We start from the raw sequence: 573 nt of genomic DNA on the forward strand, positions 1-573 counted from the left end.
TCAGTAGGGATGTAAAGGCCTTCAACCTTTACTAAAACGTCCTCTACCATTCCATAAGTTTGTCTCAAAGACTTATCTGCCAATTGTAATGAGAACAAGGCAGGCTGTACCTCAATGATCCCTAGCTTCCCCATCACAGAGAGTGGCATAAGGTTTATCCCTGACCCAAGATCACATAGAGCTTTCTCAAAGCTCATGGTGCCAATGGTGCAAGGTATTAAGAACTTGCCAGGATCTTGTTTCTTTTGAGGTAGAGTTTCCTGAATCCAAGTATCCAGTTCACTAATGAGCAAGGGAGGTTCACTTTCCCAAGTCTCATTACCAAACAGCTTGGCATTCAGCTTCATGATAGCTCCTAAGTATTGAGCAACTTGCTCTCCAGTTACATCTTCATCCTCCTCAGAGGATGAATATTCTTCAGAGCTCATGAATGGCAGAAGGAGATTTAATGGAATCTCTATGGTCTCTAGATGAGCCTCAGATTCCTCAGGGTCCTTAATAGGAAACTCCTTCTTGCTTGAGGGACATCCCAGGAGGTCTTCCTCACTAGGATTTTCGTCCTCCTCCTCCCCT

The sequence above is a fragment of the Arachis duranensis genome, chromosome 10 (genome assembly GCF_000817695.3).
Source record: "Arachis duranensis cultivar V14167 chromosome 10, aradu.V14167.gnm2.J7QH, whole genome shotgun sequence".
Taxonomy (NCBI): domain Eukaryota; kingdom Viridiplantae; phylum Streptophyta; class Magnoliopsida; order Fabales; family Fabaceae; genus Arachis; species Arachis duranensis.